Source organism: Cryptomeria japonica, chromosome 9 (genome assembly GCF_030272615.1).
Source record: "Cryptomeria japonica chromosome 9, Sugi_1.0, whole genome shotgun sequence".
NCBI classification, from domain to species: Eukaryota; Viridiplantae; Streptophyta; class Pinopsida; order Cupressales; family Cupressaceae; genus Cryptomeria; species Cryptomeria japonica.
Genome location: NC_081413.1, coordinates 328847400 through 328859748, shown reverse-complemented (window position 1 = coordinate 328859748; position 12349 = coordinate 328847400). Strand labels below are relative to the sequence as shown.

Below are 12349 nucleotides of genomic sequence, written 5' to 3'. Positions count from 1 at the left end.
TGGAGCATACACATAAAAACATAAAGCATACACAAAGCATATACACAAATACACGTATTGTTAGATCCCTTCTCTTTGATTAGAATGCATCCATAGATTTACCCTAGAATTTGCCCTAGTATTCAAACATATTATGGTTTGGGGAAGAAAACATGATAGGTCTGGCCAAAGCCACCCCCACACTAAGCCCAAGAGCAGACACTCACCCCGTTGGCCCCAATGGTAGGCACATTGGACATCTACTCGGGGTGGTCTACTTAGTGGGGTGCTTGTATTTGCTTTCCCTATTCATGCATCATCCCTTAAGTCAATGGTCAATCATAGTAGAGTTAGGAGAGGAGATCACAATAGGGAGCCTTGCAATCTACCTATCTAATCCCAATAGTGGTTACTCACCCTCTTGGCGCCAGTGGTAGGCACATTGGACATCCATTCGGGGTGGCCTACTTTGATGGCGATTTGATAATTGCATCCCTTCCTTATACTCCCATCAAGGGCTTAACCCCACCTTACTTTTTCCATGAGCCAAGAAGGGGGTCTTAACCCCATCTTGTTGCTCACAAGTCATTTAGAGCTAGAAAGGGGGCCTAACCCCATCTAGCTGTTCATAAGCCATTTAGAGCTAGAAAGTGGGCCTAACCCCATGTTGCTGCTCATAAGCCATTTAGAGCCAGAAAGTGGGCCTAACCCCATCTTGCTGCTCCTAAGCCATTTAGAGCCAGAAAGTGGGCCTAACCCAATCTTGTGGCCTCTAAGCCATTTAGAGCTAGTAAGTGGGCCTAACCCAATTTCGCTGCTCATAAGCCATTTAGAGCCAGAAAGTGGGCCTAGCCCCATCTTGTTGCTCATAAGCCATTTAGAGCCAGAAAGTGGGCCTAATTCCATCTTGCTGCTAATAAGCCATCTAGAGCTAGAAAGTAGGTCTAACCCCCCATCTTGCTGCTCATAAACCATTTAGAGCCAGAAAGTAGGTCTAACCCCCCATCTTGCTGCTCATAAACCATTTAGAGCTAGAAAGTGGTCCTAACCCCATCTTGCTATTCATAAGTCATTTAGAGCCAGAAAGTGGGCCTAACCCCATCTTGCTGCTCATAAACTATTTAGAGCCAGAAGGTGGGCCTAACCTCGCCTTTCTGCTCCCATATGCTCATAAATTTGTCTTAAAATTGCTCTAATATGCTTCACACATTTGCTTATGAAGTCCCTTTGAATTTTCTCACAACCCTCTTTACAGATTGGTATATATATATATAAATATAATTGCTTTTGCGTCAAATTGGTATCACATAAATTAATAGGTGAGCTCTTCTATTACTAATTGTTGCTTCTTGTCTCAGTCAAAGGATAGTCACTTCTCAATACCCTTCCATGTAGGGTTAATTCTCAAAAACCCTTATCACTCGTGTCCTCTTCTTGGTTTAGAAAGTCATGAATTTCTCTTTTTGTACTGTCATACCTTGATTCATGCAACACGGGGTTGGCCTTTCTCTATCACATTCTATGGGCTGTCATCTTTTCTTTCAACTCTGCCTTTCACACTTAGAACTACCTTTGAGATAAGTCTGCTACTATGTTCTTGAAGTTTTCCATATAGACGAAGCACTTGGATTGTTTCAACAATTTCAGATTGTCCTAATGATCTTTATTCACTGTAATAACTGATATGTCTCCTGTATAATTGTCCTTGCAGTATGAGCTCATGTTTAAAATTGCCATTCTATATATTTACCACTGTTATAGTCTTTAAATTTGGTGTGCCAATTGAGCATTAACCCCACCCTAGGACCATCATATCTTTTTGACATATCTTTCACTTGTTAACTTTGTCATTACCTTGCCACTTTTTTTTGTCGTTAATATTTTAATTTGTTGCTTTCATAATACTGTTGTACTTGTGCATTTCTTTGTATGTAGGAAATCCTGCTTCAACTATGCTATGCTATGCTGCTTTGCATAAGATGCCGCTTGTTGGCTGGTGATTTTACAACAAACCTTAAGCTACTCGAACATTATCCAAATGTGGATACTAATCACTTGTTGAAATTAGCAGAAGAGTTAAAACAAGATCGTAGAGTAGTGGAAATTGTATTCAGATTTTCAAGTAGATTGCCTCTTGTTTTACATCAATGTTGATGACTACTGTAATGTCCCCTCAGGTTGGCAGGAACGGTGATCTGATACCATTTGTGGTATCCCCTTTTGGATTGCCTTAAATCTTGCCCAAGTAGCTTGTAAATATTTGAGTCTGTTTTAATGACATATTTATATCTTCTGTAGTGATAAATTTATGTCTGCTGCACAGATCTATTTTTATCTGATATATTTCTGTTCTCTCCAATCCCCCATCCTCTCCCCATTTTATCTTCTACTTATACTGTTTCCAAAGCCCAAGAGATGTGGCTTTATGAGAGAGGTCGAAGCTTTATTTAATTTAATCTCAAGTTCTTTGGTCGGCCTTAATAAAAGGTAATAGCCCTTCATCTTAGTCGGCCTGAATTAATAGATGCATCCCTGTCAAGGTTGGCCCTAAACTTGCACTTGTAATGTCTTTAACTAAACTGTTCTTATTCTAATCTCTTTAATTTGGGTTGGCCTAAGGGACTATAATTGTCTTATTTTTATCGCCTAGGTTTCCTTATAAGGCTGCAATCTGGGTGGGGGCATGAAAAGACCAAATCGATCATATTATTTGAGGTCACAGATGAGGTATGACCTTATATTAGAACAATCAAAAGTACAAATGAAGTGAAGGACAAATTGCAAATGATGTATAAAGAAAAGAGTCAAAATCAAATTCATCAACTCCAAAGGTAGTGGCATTGTTTGAGAATGAACAATAGGGAAAATTTGGAAGGATTCTTAAGAAGAGTAGTGAACTTGAAGAACTATGCCTTTCCTTTCAATTGTTTCCCAACTATTTAAATGTCGCTAGGAAAAATCCTGCATTTGAAGGGTGGGTGAATTGGCTTTAACATGAAGAAGCAATTCAAGATGAAACCAAAAACTCCATAAATAATCGAGCTCTCACTTCACAGTAGTGAGAAAAAAACGTTGAAGATCCGAGTGGTTGAAGAAAATTGAAACAAGATAATTAGTGTGCACAAAAGAAGAGTTTCCTCGCTTGTGAAAAGAAGGGGCATATTCTCTAAGAGTTGTATTACAACTCTTTGCAAATGGAGAATGAAGCAAGGAAAAGCCACACTAGAAATCCTAGGGTGACAAGAGGAAGAATCCTCACTAGAATAAGAAAACTTAAACACAAGGAAATGTTGCTTTCGCAAAAGACTTTGATGAAAGGTACTTCATATATGTTGCAAAAACATTCACATCCTCATTGGTACCATTAGTATGGGTTGTTGATTTGGGTGCATATTGACATATGGCACATGAAAAATAGTGGTTCATCACCTTGTCTGATTCTACTTCATATGGACAAGTCTCAATTGGAGATGAGACTACTTATGAAGTTGAATGTATTGGTGACATTTCATTCCCTTTCGAAACTTGTGGATGTTGATGAATGAAGGTTCTTTATCATCTAGGATTTACAAGAACCCATTGTTAGTAAGTCAGTTGCTTGAGCATAACTTGAAAGTTGAATTTGATTAACAAAATGTTGAGAAGCTATGTCATATTTGAGACAAGTCTTGAAATCACATTGCTGCTCATGTCGTAGGGGTTGGAAAAATGTTACGGCTTCTTGATGTTTCACATGAAGACAAGGCCCTTACAATAAAAGGAACATTCATTTTCACATTTTGGCATATACAATTTGGTCATCTCAGTGTTGGCTATCTTGTTGCTTTGAGTAGACATGACACGGTGTGAAGACGTACACCCATCAAGAAAATTTAAAATCTTCGTTTCGGTTGTCTTGTCAAGAAACAACATTGAGCTCCCTTCTTGTTGCTAGAAAGAGAATTAATAGCCTTGCGAATTTGGTACCAATTTGTGTTGACTAGTGACACCAAGTCATAATAATGCTCAATACTTGTACTAGAAAAATGTGCATGTGCTACTTGACCCAAAAAAATTCAAACCAAAAAAATAAGAAGGTAGTTGATCATTGCATATATGCCTTAACATAATGGTGTTGTAGAGAAACATAACTCTATCATCATGGAAATGGTTAGAAGTATGTTGAAGAATGCTGATTGTGTTCATGCATTCTAGGTAGAAGTGGTTCATTGAGTAGCGTATTTGTTTATCAAGGCACCAGCAAATGTGCTTATTGACATCACTCCTTACAAAACGTGGATTGGGAAAAGCCCTCCATATCATATCTCAAGGTATATGGGTGTAGAAATTTCATGCACATCACCAAGGTGCAAAGGCAGTTGGATAACATGTTATTGAAATGCATCTTTCTTGGATATAGTTCAGAGTTAAGGTTATCAACTTATGGAACCAACTACAAAGAAATTGCACGAGCAAAGATATCTTTGATGAGGAGAGTGGTTGTAGCACACCTACCTCACCATCTATTACTTCAAAACAAGCACCCAAGATATTTGAGAGTGAAGAGGATGAATTTGAAAACACTGAACATGACGAAGGTGGTGAAAATATATATTCTTTTGCTATCTACAATGACCATAGAAGATTGACTGTGTAATGTAGAAATTTCATGTTTATAATGCTTCCTATGTTTGTGAGAATATGATGGTACCATTAGTAGGACCTGTGAATTGTGAATACTTTAGTAGCTGGATATGTCAATAGATTCCTCATCTTCTTTTGTCTATTCTATGTACAATTCCTTGCACTTTTCTACTTCAAATTTTTGATGCTCCTTATGACATAGGTCAAAATTTTTATGATAACCATAATATTTTTGAGTCATTTTCTCTTGAGACTTGGGCATGTTTTGAAAATTTCCATGAATATGGATTCTTTTTAGTGTAGGAACATGGATGTTTTGACTAGAGATCAATCTAAGACTTGAGTACAAAATTACAACAATCGAGTTTTCTATTGGCACTTGTCAAAATAGCTACACTCCACTCAGAGCCATTAACTAAAGCTTGCCCTAATTTGTGTTGGAGATCTATGTTTCTCCATGCTTCTTAAAATTCACTATGGGGGCTGTCCCCAAAATCTGGGATACACACCTCCATATATATATATATATATCATTTCAATTGCACAATTAAGCATTCTCTAGAGTTGAAATAACATCCATGGCATTGAATATTGAACATTGAACAAGGAATAAATAAAAAAAATGAGTTTTTTGTATATGAGTGCAAATTTGTAAATATGAATATTTGATTGTCATATCGTCAATCATCTCAAAAATAAATTTAGATTCTATGATGTTTAAATTACAAGCCTCATATGAGAATGAAAGTTGGATGATTTAAAACCTATTTAAAAAAGAAATATATGCGTGTTTTCAATGGATTGATTGATGATTTGTTTATAGTGGGAGATGTCAGTTTATCCCACAAAATGCCTAAAATTAGTGAACATCACTAGGATGGTGCACAAAGGCAATGAAGAATGTGATGATAGGGAGAAAAACTACAAAATCAAAGGGGGACATTTTGTTCATCTCCCTGAAGCAATTGGGGGCATGATTCATGCTAGAAGGTAGGGAGTGTGTACGCATGGAGCTGCCCTTGCGGGCTTCAATTATTCTCAACACTTGATACTGCTTGCTGAGTCTGATTGGGAGCTTTGCTAATCATCTAGAATGGTGCATAATTTTGATTGAAGCCTCTTATGAGTAGAGTTATTCCACTTGGAATATATTACTAATAGCTTCCTTGCTTGAAAATCATGATGATCTTAACACATATATAAATATTGGTCATCCAATATGTTGCCACAAATCATGATGATCTCAACACATATAAATATTGGTCATCCAATATACTACTACTAGCTTCCTTGCTTGAAAATCATGGTGATCTCAACACATATATAAATATTGGTCATCCAATATGTTACTGCAAATTTCACTCTTTCATCGAAATTTAAGTCCCAATTTTGGTCTTTGGGTTCAAGGCTTAGAATTCATGTTTAAATGTGTAAACAACCCCATATTTACTATTAAATGTTTTGACACTTAAGTCATTTTTAAGAGCACGTTAGAGTTTTGCCTTGGTTAGAAACTCTTGTCGGATTCCGACAAGCCTTCTTATACTAGTTCAAGGTCTTTGAAATTCCTCTCTTAAAGTGTTTTTAAATGTTGTCGGCCTTTGTCTTTTGGTTTTGAAGATTTGTCGGATCTTGATATTCTTTTAACTTTTAAGTACTTAATCTTCAAAACGTTTGTATTTAGTCTCAAAAGCTTACAATTGTTTGAGTTTCCAACGCCTTGTTAGAGTCTGACATTAGAACCCTAATTTGCTCCCTGTGTTGAGTCTAACTTGTTCGAGTCTCAAAGTCTTCATCGGCCTAGTTCATTGAGTTTCGCAAAGAGTGTTGGACTCCGATGTGGTTTCCTAACTATGTTGGAGCCTGACCACTTAATTTATATCAAAGTTTCAAGAGGTGAAGAAAGTTAAAGTTCACATAACTTAATTCAATGTTAGGAGGCACGTCGAAACTTAAGATAAATTTGGGTCACGAGGGAGTCATAAAACCTTGTCGGCCATTGACCCCTGATCTCAAAACAAAGGGAAAGATGAAATGAGGGAAAGTAAAGGCGGCTTGCATAAGAAAGCGGCTAAGTAGAGCTAGGGTGGTGTTTTATTTGTCAAAATCTGCTGGGTTATGTTAACTAATGTAGAGCCGAAGTGAGGACACTATTGCCAAAGTACTGAACATTGATTACAAGGAGCCTAAGTAGGTGGGCAATTAATGCAACTTTAAGTGAGATTATTTATCCGTAATTTAATCAATCTAGAACCACAATTCAAGAGATTAACTGAGTGTGAAGTAAAAGCTTGTAGAACCAAAATTCAAGCATATTGAAGCCAACAACCACCATCATTGTTGCAAGAAAGGTAGGTTATCTGGAAACCATCATCTTCACAGCATTAGGGTTTCAAATTTCATAATCAAAGTTTTTAGAATAAGTAGAGACTCTGTCAGAATTTTTTGGTATTCCGAAGTATAATCCACGATGAAATATAAATATTTGGGGTGTGAGCATTTAAAAGGATTGGAGAGCTCAATGCAGAAGTTAGGGATACCCAACTAGGGCACATTAACTTGAAAGAGTTCTGGGATTGTGTAAATAACTCTAACCGACACCCAATCATACAAAAAATGGTGGAGAGTTGACTGCTAGAAGCAACATTCCTGGTGGCCATCTAGTGTACAATTTTAGTAATGGAATGCATAAATAGATATGATCCCAACACCCGAGAGATTGAAACAAATGATGACAGGGTTCTCATAACCCTAGATAGAGCCACAATTTAAAGTTGCTTTCAGCTCCCAAACAAAGCAAAATATTCACATTGGGATTTTGCCATTTCACAAACGCAGTTCAATGAGAAGTTGGGCTTGTATAGGAATTTCATTGCTAAAAATTTGGTTTTTCATGCCAAGGAGAGTACTATCGCAGCTGTCGAAAACAATTCACAAGTCATACCTTAAAGGCGAAATAGTAGATATAATTATCTTGCGATGATAATGCTTTTAATTTGAGTGAGTGGATTTATTTCTTTGTTCAAGTCATATGCTTTGGTAAGTTATACTTGGATTGGGCTAGCTTAATCAGTGACTGGCTACATAGAATGATTGATAGTTTCCATCTCAACTAGTTTTTTTATTTGTCATCTTACCTATTCTATAGTTTGGCCTACACACGATATTGGTATGGTCTTAATCACGTTGAACAATATGATGACAATATCCAAATTTAAGACTTGTATCCATTTGTAGTCGTAGAAGAGTTACTCCAATTTTAGGAGAGTAAACAATGCATTTACTATGAGGCTGGTGAGGGAGTTACAACACAACTCAGGCAGCTCAACTAATCACTCAGTATGGAAGTTATTTTAAGCAATTCCAAAGGTTCACATATATCAGGGTAGGAGGGTATGATGGTTTTCCCTGGACGCTTCCCAAGTACTTGGAAGATAAGTTTATCCTAATTGAATTGTGTAGACAAATTTGTTAAGTTAACAAGAGGTGTTCTGAATGGAAGAAGATTGGTATTTAGTTCCCTATTAGTTTGGGCCTTTACACTTGTAAGTCATAATCAGATGCATTGAATATTGAGAGAGATGTTAAATATTCTACTACCACTTACGATCATCTTAGGCTGCACTTCAATAGTAAAGATTTCGTCAAGAACAATTTGCACCTTGGTCATGCATTCAATCACATTCCTCATCTAGAAGATTACTGGGCAGACTGTGTGGATGATTATGAAGCAAGGAAAAGGAATTGGATGAGGTTGAGCTTAAAGCAAATATTTGATTATAAACTTGGTTGGGATGTTGAAGGTTTCGTTGATTACGAATCTGACCTGGTCGACCACATTTATGCCATCAATATCTAAATGCAACCTCTGGTCCCCATTGATTGGAGCTTTACAAAGAAAACTCAGATTTGGCTTGCTAAAAAGAAGGCATAAACCCCCAAGGACGCTCCAAAAGTCATAGAAGGCAGGGGGCCAAAATAATCAAAGTATTGTTAATGCTTCTTCCTCAAGTTCATTAGTGCAAATAAAGCCAACAACCACGTCTAGTGGAAGTGGAGGAAATGAGGAGCCACCCAAGGAGAATAGGCCACTAGAGAAACATGTGGAGAGGGCTCGCTACCAAACACTAGAGCAGAGAATAGAGAAGGAGAAGAGAAAGGTAAAGAATAGAGGGAGATGAAAATAAAGGGAAGGAAATAGTTGGAGAACAGGAGCAAGTGGATGGGGTGATTGATACACATCTGGGTAGAGAACTTGTGTTGGAAACACGGTTGCTGTTGCACCAAAAGATCGACCTGTTAATGCCTGATACAACTGCGTGACACATAGAATCCATGGGAGGCGGTTAAGCCATGTTGCAAACCCGTCGCTTGCGCTGTAGAACACAAGGAGACCAAGGGCGCACACCTTGCAACAATCCCCCCCCTAGCGCAAGTAGGGGTTTGACCCCATGACCAAGCTCTGATACCACTTGTTGGAAACACAGTTACCGTTGCACCAAAAGATCAACCTGTTAATGCCCGATACAACCACGTGACACATAGAATCCATGGGAGGCAGTTAAAGCATGTCGCAAACCTATCGCTTGTGCTGCACAACACAAGGAGACCAAGGGTGCACACCTTGCAACAACTTGTAGGTGGTGACTCTAACATATCTTTCCCTTTTAATTTACAAAATGTTGAGAGAAATCCTCCCTTGAAGAGAACCTTTTTGTTTACCCCTGATTCTATGCAAAGTAACATGAAAACCTTGTGCTCGCCGTCTTGGTTAGGAACATCATTGTCCAAAAAGAGAAAGATTGAATTTGTTAAGAAGTCTTCCGAAGATTCCGTGACAAAATTATTGCAATCTACCTCCTCTCCTAAAGTTAAAAAGCTTAAGACCACAGAAACAATAGTAGAGGATGAGAATTCAGACTATTTTTTTTATAGAAATTGCCCATCCTACCACACAAAAAGACTCCAGTCAAGCTACAGTAGCTGACTTTAATGTGACCAGAATTGACATGGGCTCGCCTAGTCGAGATTGAAATTTGCACAATTTTTTAGGTCATTGCAACTAAACTTATGGAGAGGATGAAAAAAGATAAATTTGACAAAGAAGAATAAAAAGCATTGGTTAATGTACTTTTTGATTGTTTAAAATCATTGTTGGGCCCCTCTTCACACTCGTCTAGCTCTTCAGAATTCATTTTGGATCCTAAATCTGATACAAATAAAGAGTTGATGATTAAAGTTCAGATAGGTAGCTATTTTGGCAGAATCACTCAATAATGGATAAAAAAGATTAAAGCTAAAGGGCCGTCCTTCATCATTAGCATGCGTAAAGCATATTATGAGCTGATCCTGGCAAGGAATGGCATCAACTCGAAAATTGAGTCCACCAAGCAACAAAAAGTCACACATACATAGACGATCAAAGAACTTCAAGATATTGTGAACCTGGGCATGGATGTTGCAGTGGCTGAAAAGATAATCCCTGATGCTCAAGACAACGAATTCTTAGTGTGGATAGAGAGCCTCAAGTGGAAGTGCAATTTTCTGCAACAGTATATTCAAGAACAAGAGCAAGTTGCTGAAGGACGCCAATAAAATGATTGGGCAAGTGATCGAGGAATTTGGTGGTATAAGGTGTCAGATTAAAAAGAAAGACAATTCTGGAGATGCCACGATGGATGAGCTAAAGGCTGAATTTGAGAGTAGCATTGATACTCTATTTGATCCCAAGAGCTTCAATGAAGAGAAACAACACAGATTGGCCAGAATTGATGCTTCTCCAAGTTGGTGTGCAAATCATGCGAGGGCTTTCATGACTAAGAATGAAGTAATCAGGTCCAATAAAGCTTTATGGGGATTGAGGACAAGAAATGTCTTCATCCCATGGAAGCAAGAGATCCCAATCAATGTCAAAGCACTCTAGGATTTGAAAGATTGCCAAACACAGTAGCAGCCGACGCAACAAGGAGATGCCAATGTGGGTTAGATAGAGATGCCAACTCAACCTCAGGGCCACTTCATCTTTATTTATGTCATGGACTTTATTTTAATGTCCAAAAGACTCCTTAAGTTTTATGTTATGCTTTTATATGATTCTTTAAAATATTCAGTTTCAATAGACTCTGGTAGTTACAAGCTTGGGACTATAAATATATGTTTTATGGACTATGGAAGTGTCCAAAATTTTGATTCCTATTATACTTTGATATAAGAGTGAGGCAATATCAAATTAGAGCATTAATGAAGTTATTACTGATTTTCTAAGATTTCCTTGTTTGTGTGCATTGGATTTGAATGGTTACTTGTGTTTGTTCTAATTCTTTGAATTTGGGCAATTTGAATATCTTATTCTTTGAAATGTTGGTGTTCACATAAGTAATCTTCATTATCTTAGAGATTCAGTTAATGGTTAAATTCTTAGTCTCTTTATTCATTTGTTGGTATCAGTCTATGCATTGCTGCTGATGGTGAAATTCTTTAAAATTAAATAGGCTCTGAGCTCGGAGTTGAAATTTTGAAGTTATCATTTCATTTATTTTAAGTGTTTTCCTTTACATTTGTTGCATGGTGATGAACAAATGTTAGGCACCTTTACTACTTTCTGGTCAAAAGTATACCCTGTTGAAGTATGTAGTGTCGACAGAGATCTTCTTCCTGTTCGTATGCTCAGAATATGTGTGTTCGTGCTGGCGCATCCTTTCATACTTTTACGGTGTGATGACTAAGCCTAAATGATCTGGTGTTTTCTTATTATCTGCCGATATCTCTTACTCTTCATGTATCGCGTTGTTTTTGAAGGCTTCCGTTACTCCTATTTCATCTTCTTTGCTTCGTTGGCTTCTGTTTCAAATTCGAGATGCTTCTATCGTTTATATGAATGCTCCTGGCTGTTCGTGTAATGCCTATGTGGCTGTCGGTGGCGTATATGTGTCTATATGGTTGTCGGTGACCTTTCCTCTGCCAGTGTGGAGTCTTTCCCTTTGCTATTCAATATATTATATATATCGTATTTCTATGTTCGTGCAGCTTCTTCTTTTTCAGCAGTTAGTTTTCTGTATGCAGGGTTATCGTTCTGTTTGAGCAAGATAATTGCTATTATACATGTGTGTAGATCATTGAGATTGATAATGTACTGAGTTGTATATTTCAGAGTTGTCATTATCTGAAGTGTATTGTTCGATTCCCTTGAAGTTATGTATGATTTCTATTGAATGGGAATCATGTGTTTCAGGACTTATTGATGATAATCTGAGAATTATCAATACTTGTAATTACTTCTGAGATAGAAATAAAGATCATATTTGTGTGGGCTGGGTTTTTCACCCTCAGGTGGAGGGTTTTCCCAGGATAAGTCTTTTGTGTCCTTGTTATTCTGAAATTTTGTGATTTCTTTTATATATTCTGGTTCAAATTTAACATACCCAAGTTTAAAAATCTTAAAAAATTAAAATTGTGATCATATGAAGGGAGCTGGACCTTTCTAAAATTCAGAGGAAAACTAATTGATAGTTTACGCAACTGTTGATTGATAAAGTTAGTCTCAATCTTGGGCAAAGAGTCTTATTTCGTAATTTTCCTAGGAGACAAATCCGTTAACCAACACAATAAATTTCATCCACTATATAAGAAACAAATATGTAAATATTGGTCATCTAATGAATTTCAATGCCCTTATATTTTAATTGGAAACTTCTGAATTTATTTTTTGTTTCTTCTGTTTACTTTAACGTTCTAGATGGTTAGCAAT

General features: G+C 37.2%; 1 protein-coding gene across 3 annotated transcripts in view; it reads left to right on the top strand.

Annotated features, from left to right (window-relative positions):
• Window positions 1-12349, top strand: part of LOC131029743 (uncharacterized) — a 145335-nt gene that overhangs the window by 42658 nt on the left and 90328 nt on the right. The window lies entirely within an intron of this gene.